A 13,650-nucleotide genomic window follows, 5' to 3' on the forward strand; every position below is an offset into this window, starting at 1 on the left:
CCTCACCCCTCTCGCCACTGCAAGATGAAACTTGCTAAAGTGTGTCCCTGGAAACCACTCAGCAGTAGATGGTGCTCTTGTGTCAGCTCAGAATGCTCACAAAAGCTCTCTTCTGTCAAGCAGACTGGGTCTAACTGCCCATCACCTCCTTAGCCTCTGAGATCACACAGATCCGACCTCTGGGAATCTGCACTGTAATTGGGAACTTATGGGACTTTAAAGCACCTCAATATACGACAAGGAGGGATGGACGAGGACAAGCACGAGGGACAGGTGAGGGATATAGGAAGATCTCTGAAGAGAGAAAGACCACCTTGAATGAGCACGAGAGGGGAGAGCAGCCTTTGAGCTAGACCTTCAGTGAGCTGGGACTTCAGCAGACAGAGACAGTGGAATGGGCCCCTGTTGCGTGAGTGAGTGGGGTAGCGATAGCCATGGCTCGCGAGGAGGTGGGGACAGGCAAAGCACCTAAGAGGATGTCTGGGGGAGGGGAGCTCAGTGCCCAGTTCTCATTTCACTTCCCATCTGTACCCTCCTGGGGAGAAAGGGTAGCTCACAACCAAGGGAAGCTTCTCAGAGGGAGCTTGTGAGGGACAGGGTGTACTCTGGGGTGGGATCATGCTGATCTGCAGGGGAAGCTGAATGTCCCTTTTTGTTCTATACCAGGAAAGAGGATGCCAAAAAGCAGTTGTTTCAGTGCATCCGTCATTGTCCCTACAGCAGGTCCTTCCTTAGACCAGTGGGTGATGCATCTGGCTGCTCACCTCCAGGTCAGCGGTTCAAAGCCACTAGCCACTCTATAGGAAAAAGATGAGGCTTTGGACTCCTGTACAGATTACAGTCTCAGAAACCCCCAAGGGCAGTTCTGCTCTGTCCCACGGGTCCCTGTGGGCCAGAACGGACTCGGTAGCTGCGAGAAGAAGGAAAAGTAGGAGATGAGTGCAGATGTGCAGAGAAGGAGCTTTCTTGGCAGACAGAGAAGGGAGGAGATGGGGGAAGGAGCCTTCTGAAATTCCAGCTAGAAGCAGATTCCTGCCTATGAATTCTTCAATGACACGGCAATGTCTACATATGGGCTTGGAGAGAGATCCCCACCCGTGGACAGATTACGTTGTTTTACTTTACAAACTGGACCTTAATAACTTTTGTTTTTCAGAAAGGACACTTGGGGCATTTTCTTCCATTTCTCCTGTGGGGTGGAGCTGGCCTGTTTTCTTGGCCCTGGTCCACCTCTGTGCTCCCCGCCTCATCGACCGACACAGGAGCACCGGCACTCCTGCCAGCCCAGTGGCCGATTGCCAGCTGACTGGTTCCCTTGCCTGGCTCCAGCATGGAGCCACCTATTTCTGAGATGCCTTCCTCCTCCATGATAATCACAGCATCAGGTTGAACCTGATTCCTCGCGACACCTCTCTCCTTTGCTCCCTGGGAGAAGAGGACAGAGATGCAGTCCCGATTACCCAGCAGAGGGTCTGGCAAGTGAAAGACTTCAATGTTTGCGAGGACGGAAAGAACAAATCGATGAACGCTTCCGTTATGACTCATTGCCTTGCACACATTTTATCTATGATACGGGCTCATCTGGGTCGGTACCGAGAGAATCAAGGTTAAAACTGTGGAAAGTACTGTCAGCATAGGACTCGGAGCTCCACATTCTATGGGGTAATTATGGGTCCGCTCATAGGTAGAGGCCACATATGCAGACCTCTCACATACAGTTCCTGCCTGCTCAGGTCTCCAGCACCATTTGGCCCTTTTGAGAGAAAGTTGGAAAGGAGCCAGTCCGCCCATATCTAAAGTCCCCTCTGCCCTGTTCTTACATGCACATCCCTCCTGCCGGCCTGATGACCCCAGGACACAAATGGGGCTGAAAATGCAGGGGAGGGGCGAAAGGATTTAAGGGAGATCTGAATTAAGAGGGAGAAGAACAGCTTTAGGAAGAAGAAAAAAAGAAAGAAAGAAAAAAATAGCAGAGGCAGGCTGCAGAACATTGTGACTTGAATTATTTTTGGAATCTAATGTTTCTAATGTTCAAGGGGAGGAAGTAAAAAAAAGTAAGTAGAGCTTCCCAGGCGCAGCGGGCTGGAAATACTACAGGACACTGTGTTCTGTGGCAGGGGGCGGAGCACAGACACACTTCCTTGCTGGAGTGCAGAGTGCAGCCAACAGGAGGTGGAGGGGCACAGCGGTGTGGGCCTCCAGGGGGAGGGGGCAAGGAAAGGGCACCAGGAACCTCTCTCCAAAAGGAGCAGGAAATGACACACCACCCACCAACAACCTTGCCCTTCTGGTTGCCCTGAAGGTCACAGCTCTTTGAAGCTATCCTCCCAACACAAAGGGCCCAGGCATCAGGCGTGCACAGAGGCCTGTGGGCATGCCCCTTGCAGGCTGGTCAGTGTTTGGCATACATCAGATGACCCTGTCCTCCGTTCTTCTTCTCCAGCCCCAGTTGCTGGCCCAGGCCAAGGTTTCTCCTGCCGGTCAAAGAGCCTCATCGAGGAAACTGTGCATGTGTGTGCATACGTGTGCTGGTGAGGAGGTAGGAGCAGTACAGTTCACAGCCTGCCTTTTAATCCCAGCATTGCTGCCACCTGGCTCTATCCCACTGTCCCCAAGGTTCAGCTTTCCCTCCTCTATGGTGCTGCTCAAATGTACACGCACTTAGCCAGCCATGCAAGGTCATGGGAGACACAGCTATTGAGCCCTGGCTAGCTGACTGGGAGGGGAACGAGGGGGGGGGGGTGCGGGTGCACTGCTCACAGAGTTTTCTATGTAAAAGGAAGGGCTGGGCCCGAACATCTCAAAGGTCATGATGTGAGAACATTTTTCAAATGTTTCAACCGACTTTCAAAAAATAAAGAATACGTATTATAATTACTACCATGACACACTTCAGTTTGACAAATGACGATGGTGTCACATTGTTGGTGGTGAGAGGGGTCTGGGGACTGGGCGGTGTGCAAACGAGGAGCGATGGTGGCCAGCAGGAAGGGTAGCAGAAGTTTCACATGATGGCCAATGCTTCTGAGCACCCAGGGCAGGCTGTGACTGTGGGGTCTGCTTTGGGCCTTGGGAGAGATCAGATGGTAAATACCTTGAAGTGGGGGCGGGGGCAGGGGGATGGAACAGGAAGGAGCAGAAGATACTTCGCCCAGTGCTGGGGCATGCCAGGGATGTCTGGTACTGCTGATTCCACTAACAAGACATGAACCCACTGCCTTTGAGTGCTTCTGACTCACGGAGACCCCGCGAGACAAACTAGACCTGGCCCCGCCCGGGTCCCAGTGCTGCACATCTTCAGAGTGGCTTTCATGCTTGCGAGTGAACCAGCTTCCTCCGTGCAACAGCTCGGGGTTGGCGTTCCAGCACCTTCACCACAGTGCCACCAGCGCTCCTGAACAGGACAAGCAAGGCTCAATCTCACGGAAGCCTTCGGCCCTCACCTCAGGGCACCCCCTATACACTCTCTCATTGGGATTAACATAAAAGCAACATTATTTCGTTTGCATCAAATCAAACCAAAGTCACTGCCATCGAGTCGATTCCAACCTATAGCGACCTTATATGGCAGGGCAGAACTGCCCCTGTGGGTTTCAAAGGCGGTAACTCCTTTTCCATTTTTAAAAATTATTTCATTAGGGGCTCCTACAACTCTTATCACAGTCCATACATACATCCATTGTGTCAAGCACATTTGTACATTTGTTGCCATCATCATTCTCAAAAAATTTGCTTTCTACGTGAGTCCTTGGTATCAGCTCCCCATTTTTCCCCTCCCTACACCCCTCCTCCACAAACCTTTGATAACTTATAAATTATTATTATTTTGTCATATCTTACAGCATCTGATGTCTCCCTTCACCCACTTCTCTGCTGTCCATCTCCCAGGGAGGAGGTTATATGTAGATCCTTGCAATCTGTTCCCTCTTTCTCCCTCACCTTCTCTCCACCCTCCCGGTATTGCCACTCTCACCACTGGTCCTGAGGGGTTCATCAGTCCTGGATTCCCTCTGTTTCCAGTTCCTATCTGTACCAGTGTACATCCTCCAGTTCAGCCAGATTTGTAAGGTAGAATTGGGATCATGATAGTGGGGGGGGGGGGGTTGGAAACATTCAAGAACTAGAAGAAAATTGCATGTTTCATCATTGCTACGCCACACCAATGGGATCATCTCCTCCCCATGGCCCTTCTGCAAGGAGATGTACAATTTCCCACAGATGTGGCCTGGGTCCCCACTCTGCATTCCCCCTCATTCACAATGTTATGATTTTTTTTTCTGGTCTTTGATGCCTGATACCTGATCCCTTCGACACCTTGGGAACTCACAGGCTGGTGTGCTTCTTCCACGTGGGCTTTGTTCTTTCTCAGTTAGATGGCCACTTTTCCCCCCAGCCTATAAGACCCCAGATTCTATACATTTTGATAGCTGGGTACAATCAATTTTCTTCACCACCTTTGCTTATATAACCGCTTTGTCTTCAGTGATTGTGTTGGGACAGGATGGTGTGCTTCTTCTATGTGGGCTTTGTTGTTTTTAAGCTAGATGGTAGCTTGTTTATCGTCAGGCCTTTAAGACCTCAGATGCTATATCTTTTGATAGCCAGGCACCATCACCTTTCTACACCACATTTACTTGTGCACCCATTGTCTTCAGCAATCATGCCAGGAAGGTGAGCATCTCAGACTGCTGAATTGTTAGAACAAAGTGTTCTTGTGTTGAGGGAGTACTTGAGTAGGGGTCCACTGTCCACCTGTTTCTTTAATACTAAATCTATAAATATATGTACATAGATCTATTTCCCCCCTCATCGTATATAAATATATTTACATTTGCACATGCCTGTATTTAGATCTCTATAACTGCCCTTTGCCTCCTACTTCTTTCCTCTTGTCCCACTATCATGTTCAGCCTTCATTTGGGTTTCAGGAATTCCTTTCGGTTACACTGTCCTTGATCCAGCCCAGGCAGGTCACAATGCAAATGAGAAGGTAAAAGGTGTACAGAGGGGTGATCATTTCCCCTGCTGCAGTGGGCTGAAGCTCTCTCCTCACTGGCTGCCGGAAGGACAGAGACCCTCCCTGGGGTGGCACACTCATCCCCTCACTCCTGGGCCCCGTCAGGTATGACACCCAGTTGGGCTGGTGCTCCTCTCTTGCTCCAGCTCCTTTCTAAGGCCAATTCTTCATCCTGTTCCATTAGAGCAGTGGTTCTAACTTGTGGGTAGTGACCCCTTTGGGGGTTGAACGACCCTTTTACAGGAGTCGCTGGATCCATCACAGTAGCAAAATTACGGTTATGAAGTAGCAAGGAGAGTAATTTAATGTTGGGGGGGGGGGGTCTCCACAACATGAGGAACTGTATTAAAGGATCACCACATTAGGAAGGTTGAAAACCACTGCACTAGGGTGACTGGATATTATTTGGCACACGTCAGCTCATTTGGAAAACAGCACTGGGGAGAGATGGCACAGCCACAGCAAGGACAGGGTGGCTGGAGAGCAATCGTGACTGAGGTAGAGCAGGGGAGAAGGACGGACGGGATGTGGACACTGGCCACTGCCACATGCATTACCCCATTTGATGCTCTCAACCACCTTGGACAGCAGCTTGCTTTACAAAACAAAACAAAAACGGAGGGCTTATTTACTTAGACATTTCCCTTATCATCTTCAGTCATCAACGCAGCAACCTTGCAAAGAGAGGAGCACGGAGCAAGTGCCCTTGTGGGTCATTGAGCTAGAGGAGGGCTCAGATATCACTTAGTGCAGCGAGTCTCAAAGGCAGAGGGATGCAGGCTGGCTAGGGACTGGGTGGTGTAGTGGTTATGTGTTAGCCTGCTCACCTCAAGGTCAGCAGTTTGAAACCACCAGCTGCTCTGAGAGAGAAAGACAGGGCTTTCTACTCCTGTCAAGAGTTATAGTCTTGAAAACTTACCCTGTCCTACAGGGTCGATAGGAGTCAGCATCGACTTGATGGCAGTGACCTTGTTTTTGTTTTCTTTTGTTTTCGTGCAAACCACTCTAGAGATTCCGACAGGCCTCCGTGAAAGCATGCTGGCCATCACACAGCATGGCCACCACCAGGACCTCTACCAGGACCACACACATACACACTACTCACTTCTCCCACTGAAAACAGGGTGAGGGCCGCATGTGAAAACAACCCGGAAGCAGCAGCCAAGTTGAAAGGCACTGAGTGGGTTTAAGCGTATCTTCGATTGGTTGGCAAATTCATTGAGAGGGTTGGAGGCTAGAGATGTGTCCACGGCCTCGTGACTGGTCAATGGCACCCCAGGACAAGTCCTGGCTCCACTCACCCCAGCTCTATGTCAGCATGCACCCAGCCCTCAAGGAGAGGAAGAGAAGTTCCTGCAGCCACTGAGGCCACAGTGTCCTCGGAGCCCTTGAAAAATGAGACCTTCCCACCCAGGGAGAAGCTGTGACCATGCAGGACACTGGGCAGAAGGCACCCAACTATCCCCTCAAGGACAGTGGACAGGGCCCTGTGTTATACTTGCCCAGCACAGGGCTACACCTGAAATAAATACAAAATGAGCATGATTCCAAGACTGGAAGCCCTATGGATAGCCTTGGGGACTTTCCCATAGAACATGGAGCACTCTCCTCCTTTCCAGAATGGCTTTGCACACAACTAGAACATCAGTGCCCCTATGTGGGGTAGACATCTGCGCTGGTCAGTTTCACATAACAATGTGACTAGGCCATAGGCTCCCAGTTACACAAGCAGACACTGATGTAGGTGTGGCTGATGGGGTTGTGGTTAACAGCTACAACTAGCCGGCTTTAAGTACAGAGGGTTGCCCTCAATAATTCAGGTGGGCCTCATTCAATCACCTGAGGGCCCTAAAAGAAAAAAGTCAGGGTTATTCCGAAAATAAAATCCATCTCAAGATTGCAGCATGTGGGTGCATAAGCAAATGTGGTGAAGAAAGCTGCTGGTGCCCGGCTATCAAAAGATATAGTGTCTGGGGTCTTAAAGGCTTGAAGATAAACAAGTGGCCACTTAGCTGAGAAGCAACAACACGCACATGGAAGAAGCACACCAGCCTGTGTGATCTTGTGGTATCGACAGGATTGGGTACAGGTTTCAGAAACCCAAAAATAAACAAACAAACAGAAAAAAAGCCAAATTCATATTGTTGAGAATGACGGGGGTAGGAGCAGAGACCCAAAACCCATCTGTGGACAATGGGACATCCTTTCACAGAAGGGTCACAAGGAAGGGATGGGTCAACCAGGGTGCAGTCCAGCACCGATGAAACACACAATACTCCTCTGGTTCCATAAGACTTCCTCACCCACCACTATCATGACCCCAGTCCTGCATTTCACTTTGGACTAGATCAGAGCATGTGTAGAGGTACAGAAAAGAGATAAGATCTCATGACACATGGAATCCAGGAACAGGAATGGGAGTAGCGATACCAGGAGTGTAGGGGGAAGGTGGGGACTAGAGGGAAAGAGGGAACCGGTCGCAATGATTGACACATAACCACACACACCCCTCCAGGGGGATGAACAGCAGAAACCATGGGGGAAGGGAGACAGCAGTCAGTGTAAGATATGAGAATAATAATTAATCAAGGGGTCACAGGGGGTGGGGGAGAGCTGATACCAAGGGCTCAATAGTAAGTAAATGTTTAGAAAATAATGATGGCAACATATGTACATATATGCTTGATACAGTTCATGTAGGATTGTTGTAAGAGCCCCCAATAAAATGATCTCTGAATGAAAAATAAGAAAAGATTGCAGCATCAACTCCGGTCTTGGTTTCCAACCTGCCCTGCAGATTTGACACTTGCCAGGCCCCACCCTGATGCTGAGACAGCTCCTTGAAGTCAGTCTCAATGAGTAACTGTCTATGGCCCTCTGCACCCACCTGCTGGCTCCACCTCCCGGAGTGCCGGGACCCATCGCCCAGGTCCATCAGCACACTTGCTTCTTTATGCACACAGACCACACAAAGATCGCCCCACCGGTTTTATGCAGTGGAGCCCTTCCAAGTACTGCTCCTCTTCACAAAAGGGCCAGAAAGAAGGCGTATGATGCAGGCGGGGGCTTTGGGCTTCCCAGAGTGCTCACACTGGTGGGGGCCCAGAGGGGGCACGTGGAGACACAGAGGCTGTCATCAGGGAGGCAAGGCTGGGCTTTGCACAGTGGGTGGGAGGCAGACTTTTCTGCCTCCAGTTTCATTCCAGATCTGAATTGGTTCTCAGATGACAGGGCGATCCTACATGCCAGGAAAGAAAGGGGTGTGTGTGGGGGGGATGTCCCTTCACTGAGCAGCACTGGCAGGTGAAGGTGGCACACTTACAATAAGTCTACTTAATGGTCTCAAATGCCACCACGAGTCCCAATGGGGCTGAGGCCCGTCGCCTCTGGCTAGAAATGTGCCCTGATTTCAGGACAGACACCTCCATCGTGCAGGATCCGCAGTGCCAGAGGGACAGCTGGCTGTGATCGTGGGCCACACAGAGAGCCATAATCTGCCCAGGCTAATGAGGAGCAGCCCGGCCTATGTTCTGTGAGCACGGGAGAGGAAAGGCCCATGCGCTATGGACCAGAGGAAATGGGCCAAGGCAGGCACTGGATCACCGCTGAGTTATCCAGCCCGCCCACAAATTGCTCGCGAAGGCTTTCCCACTGTCCCAAACTGCAGTGCCTCTACCCTGAACACCTCCTGGCTCAGGGGCTGCGCCTGGGGCAGGGCAGCACACAGAGCAGACACTTTCCAAATAGGAGTGGCCACCACCTTCCTCAGACTGTGAGATCCGGGCCGACCCGTTCATTGTGGAAACACTCTGCTCTGGCTAACGGCGGCTGCTCAACAGAAGTACATTAAATGAATGAGTGACCTGCTTTATGAATTATCCATGAGCGGGTCCCTCTTCCCTACATGTTTACTTGGCAGAGAAAATAGCTTCCGCCTCCCACTCCCACAGTGGGGAGTACGGGGTGTGTGTGTCAAGGCAGGGGTCAGGGGAAGGTGGTATGAGGTGGCATCCCTACGCAAGGCCAGTGGGCAGAAGGGGTGGTCCAGCCCATTACTCAAGCCCTTGGAAACAAGCTGTCACCACAGGGCCAAAGGGGAGGCTGTGCAGCCACCCGGCTGCCTAAAATAGAAAGAAGCTGGGCCATCCCCAGACTCCGGCCAGTGCCAAGTGCTTCCCAGATTTGGAATTGGAGGCCTCCGATAAGTCTCCCACCAGAAAGGAGGCCAGGCTATGGCTCACGCAGTAACGATGCCCCCCCCCCACTCTTGTTTAGACCGGGAGCCGCACCACAACCCCTACCCCAAGGCACCCTCCTCCTCACACCCTTTCGAATCACCAAGTAAGTCAAATGTCGAGGCACTTGTTCCTGCGCAGAGAGTTGAGATGAATCTTGAGACAACAGAAATGGGACTTTTTTTTCTTTCTTCCCTGGCCCCACACCCAGCCCGTTTTCTGTGGTGGCTGGGTCAAGTCTGACTGCATTTCTGCACCACTGACTCAGTACCAAGTTATACCCCATCCCCCGCCTCCTTCTTCCAAGGCTCCTTTCTCTCCTTGGTTTCCGTTCTTCAGTCTCTCTCCTTCTTCCTCCCCCAGCCCTCTATCAGACACACACACACACACACACACACACACACACACACACACACACACACACACACACATACGTCCTTTAAGGTAAACATCTTATAGAGCAGGGGATCCAACCCAAGGGTCCAGGGATAGAGTTCAGGAATAGTGTACTTGGATGAGGGGGAAAATACTACATCTTTATTTCACTAATTTCTAAATGAAATAGAGAATTTCTCTAAATTGTTTGTTTAGCTAACAAATTACATTGGTGTTAGTCAGACCTGTGCCTTTGACCCCAAGAGGAAACCAAACAAGTCCATTCCCACTAGCAGAACTGCCCCCACAGGGTTCCCAGGCTGCGATTCTTCATGGAAACAGCCTGTCGCCTCTTTCTCGTCTAGAGCCATGGGTGGGTTCAAACGACCGAGCACTTTTACCACTGAATCAGCCGGACCTTTGACACCAATAGGCTCAAAACCAAGCTCACTGCCATCAGGTCAGTGCTGACCCTGCCAGTTACATAACTCCACGGCAACATGAAGACACGGAAGAGTGCATGGGGTGGAGTGTAGTCTGTCAGTCAGGTCACAGCCTGATGACCTCACTTGGAGGTTGTATGGAGAACTATAGCTCTCTTGAGGATGGCCTCTCCTTTCTGCCTTCATCTTCCTGATTGCTGCCTGAGGGGGACTAGGGACTAGTATCAGACTTATGGACTTAAGTTGGACTGGGCTGAGAATTTTTCTTGATATGTAATTACTTCTTGATCAAAAGCTCTCTCTTACACATATGAGTATCACTGGATGTCTCCCTCTGGCCAATGCAGCCTACATATTGACTCACGGTGACCTTACAGGACAGGTACAACTACCCCGTGGGTTTCTGAGACTATGACTCTTGACGGGACTAGAAAGCCTCATTTTCCCGCAGAGTAGCTAGTGGTTTTGAACTACTGACCTTGCAGTTAACAGGCCAGCATATAGCCACTGCACAATCAGGGCTCCTGTCACCAATAGGGACACATATGTTTCCTATTATATCTGGATTGCTGTCTCAGAACATCACGTATGTTCATCACTACTTGCAAATTAGGTTAGTTATTAGACCTGAAGTATATTATGTCATTTAACATTGACTCTTAAAGAAGTATTTATATTACAGTTATTTAAAAAGTAATAATTGCTTCCATATAAATGTTTTCCAATATGTTTTACATATGCTATTTTGTAAACTTGTATATTGATAAATGAGCCCTGGTTGCATAGTAGGTTATGTGTTGGGTTGTTATCCACATAGTCAGCAGTTCCAATCCACCAGCCCCTCCACAGGAGAAAGATGAGGGCTGTCTGTGTGCTCTTGTAAAGATTGACAGTCTTGGGAACCCTCTTGTTCTGTAGGTGGCTACGAGTTTGAATCACCTGGAAGTCGGTGGGCTGTACATTTATAAAGTGGCCCATTGGCTGGCCCAGGCTAGGGCGGGGGCGTCCATAACACACACACAGGTTAAGGGGATGTGCCAGGCCACGAGCATTGGAAAGCGGGATCTGAGGTTTGCTCTGGGCCATCAGGGGCAGCACAGGGCATCGAAGGGAGAATGGGCAGTGTGCCAGTGGCAGTGTTACGCACGCTGGCTGCTCCTGGAGCAGAGAGCTGGGTGAGCGTCAAAGACTAAGCTATGGGTTCTCACTCACCAGCAGGGGGATCTTGAGCAAGCCACTTCACCTCTCTGGGCTTCTCAATTCCCTTAGCTTTAAAAATTAAAAACAACACAGCAGACGATTCTCGCATGCATGTGCTGAGAGAACACGTCTGGCGGCAAATACTGCCTAGCTGACTAACTGGCAGTTGGCTGGTTCTGGGAAGGGCAACCTTCCCTACTGGGGGGAGGGGAGGCTTCTGGAGCTTTTTACTTTTTAAGACAAGCATGAGCCATTCCCTGTGCCTACCCACTGCCATCAAGTTCATTCTGACTCATAGAATCCCTACATAAAGACTAGTTCTTTATGAGACTAGACGGCCTCGTTTTTCTCCCCCAGAGTGGCTGACGGGTATGAACACTGCTGCCAGGGCTCCGATCCCCTGTGCAGGCGTCCCTTAGTCTGGGGCTTCAGGAATACTGCATGACACCTCAACTCAGAAACACTCCCCAGCAGTCTGTGCGATACTTCATGTAGGCCCCTGGTTCTCCTTCTGCCCCTGGTACTAAGGCCAGAGGACCAAGCAGCTTCCCTGGCCGGGAGGAGAAGACAACGAAAGTAAGTGGAGCGATTCCAGTCCTTCCCAGCAATGGTCCCGGGAGCCGACGTACAGAGTAGCTGGCGCCTCACCATTCAGGGACAACAGCTATGATTCTGCGGTCCTCGCTGCCCCTCCCAGAGCAAGCTAGGCTAGCCAGGGGCACACTCGGGGCACACTGGCCAATGGGCAAAGAGGTCTGAGGAAGGACAGAGGAAACCTTGCCATCCTAAGGCCATGCCAAAACTGACTTTGATCTGCCCTTTCTAAAATTTGGGTTTAGCAGTATTCAAAAGAGCACCGACCTATGTGATCCAAGGATTGTAAATAATGAAATCAAAATCAAAAGGTGGGTAACGGTATTAAAGCTTAAATTCTGAACACTCCGTTTGCAGAAGGCTACGGATGAGAGTGGAGGCCCAAATCCATTTGCAGAATCCCCACAAGGATTAAGTGTCCAGAAGCATCCTTTCTGATCACAATCCAGGGATCTGTCAGAGAACAGTCAGGTCAATGATGGCAAATGTAGTGAGAACTCCCTTTTAACCGATTTTAAAGTTGTTTCCATTTTTAACATTTTCTGCTTTCTTTCCTATTGAGGTTTTTCTGTTTTGTTTTGGCCTTGCTGTTGTTTTGCTTGCCTCCTGTTGGTGTTTTTATATACGAAATCCAGGACAGGTAAATCTAGAGAGAAAGTAACTGGATGAATAATTACCTAGAGGCTTGGGAGGGGAGGTTGGGGGCAAAACGGGAGCTACCAATGAGTACAAGAAAGAAGATGCTCTGAAATGGTGGTGATGATTGCACAACTCTTCTGAATATGACTGAATGATTGACGTACAGGATATGTGAAGTATATGCCAATAAAACTATGAAACAAAATCAAAAGCAATAAAAATTAAAAGCAAGCTTTAAAAGCAAAAACAAAAAAGGTTCTGCTGCAGAACAGGGATGTGCAGCCTTTAGAAACTGCACGTGCTGGTTACTTTCTGGTCATCGAGTCTAAGTTAGGGGAAGACAGAGGGCAAGGCGCTGCCCTGGCCTGGGGGAGAAGAGGATGGAAGAAGGTGGGCAATTCCGGTCCTTCCCAGCAATGTAAATTAAAGTGAATCATGAACTCAGTCCCTAGAAATCAGGGCACAGAGGTGAATTTCCTTCTGTACACACATACGCTTGCACTCTTACATAAATTGGGATCACAATTATATAGAGACTTTTATATCTCGGTTTCAGCATCCAAAAATTCATACAGACATTTCAATGTGGCCGCTTGAAGACCATAAAGCGATCACACTGGCTGTTGGTGGTAAAAGGTACCTGTCATGGAGATGGCCTGGTATTCTTAAGAAGCGTATTGTGCATTAAAATATAGTTACGGCCAGAACCTGATAAGAGGTGGGCCTGCCTCAGGAGTCTCAGTAAGAGAGCACTCCCTCTCTTAGCTCAGCGAGAGTCGAGCGAAGCGGCTTTTGTATTCTCAGCAGAGGCACTACGTGACATCTCCTCTTTTGTGACTTGTTCTTATCTCGCCCATCCAGGGAAGGCCCCGCATACTCACTGCTGGAGACACCGTGTCTCCATTGAGAGTGCTCAGAAGAAAAGCACCCAGGAGAAGGTGTACGGCAACCAGCGTCTGGCACGAAAACGGCACAGGCTGGGGTCTTTCCAGACCCAGCCCGCGGCGTCCTCTCCTGAGGTGTCCGGGAAGACACCACCGGTCACCTCAGGAGGGCTTCGTGGGCCCCTGAGAAAGCATACCCCCCATGGCGGCACTGCTGGCCCTGCTGTATTTGGTGAACTACTCACTGTGTGCGCTTAGCAGCG

General features: G+C 50.1%; 1 protein-coding gene across 4 annotated transcripts in view; it reads right to left on the reverse strand.

Moving 5' to 3' along the window:
* Positions 1-13,650, reverse strand: part of KALRN (kalirin RhoGEF kinase) — a 727,411-nt gene that overhangs the window by 447,310 nt on the left and 266,451 nt on the right. The window lies entirely within an intron of this gene.

This window comes from Tenrec ecaudatus, chromosome 8, assembly GCF_050624435.1.
Source record: "Tenrec ecaudatus isolate mTenEca1 chromosome 8, mTenEca1.hap1, whole genome shotgun sequence".
In the NCBI taxonomy this organism is placed as follows: Eukaryota; Metazoa; Chordata; class Mammalia; order Afrosoricida; family Tenrecidae; genus Tenrec; species Tenrec ecaudatus.